Source organism: Fulmarus glacialis, unplaced genomic scaffold, assembly GCF_000690835.1.
Source record: "Fulmarus glacialis isolate BGI_N327 unplaced genomic scaffold, ASM69083v1 scaffold5290, whole genome shotgun sequence".
NCBI lineage: Eukaryota > Metazoa > Chordata > Aves > Procellariiformes > Procellariidae > Fulmarus > Fulmarus glacialis.
Window position 1 is genome coordinate 25,319 of NW_009189462.1, and position 592 is coordinate 25,910.

At 59.3% G+C, this 592-nt stretch overlaps 1 protein-coding gene across 1 annotated transcript in view; it reads right to left on the reverse strand.

Annotated features, from left to right (window-relative positions):
* Nucleotides 1–592, reverse strand: part of PODXL (podocalyxin-like) — a 14,519-nt gene that overhangs the window by 464 nt on the left and 13,463 nt on the right. The gene's annotated exons all lie outside the window — the stretch shown is intronic.

Here is a 592-nt window from a genome sequence, read left to right on the forward strand (position 1 = left end):
ATGGACGTTCCCGGTGAGGTTGAGGCTGGGGGCTGCAGTCTGCGCCAGCGCAGCAAGGCGATAGCATAGAGCTGGCAAGAGAGAGACTCTGCTAATGGTGGGAGGGAGGAAAGAGCAGCCAGAGACGTGGAAAACCTCCGGGAATAGCTGCCAGCTTCAGCCTGCCCGTGGACCCGCAGCTCCATCCCCCTGGGACCTCAGGAAGAGGCCGAGCATTGTTGCCATACCCCAACCCTGCATCCCAACTCCTGCCTCTCCCACTTCGTTCTTCCTCCCTCCTTTCTGCCCCCGCCCCCCGTCCCTTTTTAGCTGCTTTATTGTTATTCTCCCTCTCGACCTGGGGGGCAGCTCCCACCTTGCAGATGCTGCCGGCTCATTTGCCCTTCATCCTGGAGCTCTTGGTGGAAACCAGTGAAAGAACAGCCCCTCCAGCCCCTTTTCCTTTGGCCATGCATGGTTTTGGCTGATTCATGGATGAATCAGGCACTGCATCACCCCGGCGCTTGGCTACGTGGTACTCCAGGCTCTGACCCAGCCCTTCATCCCCTGGCAGACCCTCAGCCCATCCCAATTTTGCATTTGCCGTGGCAGC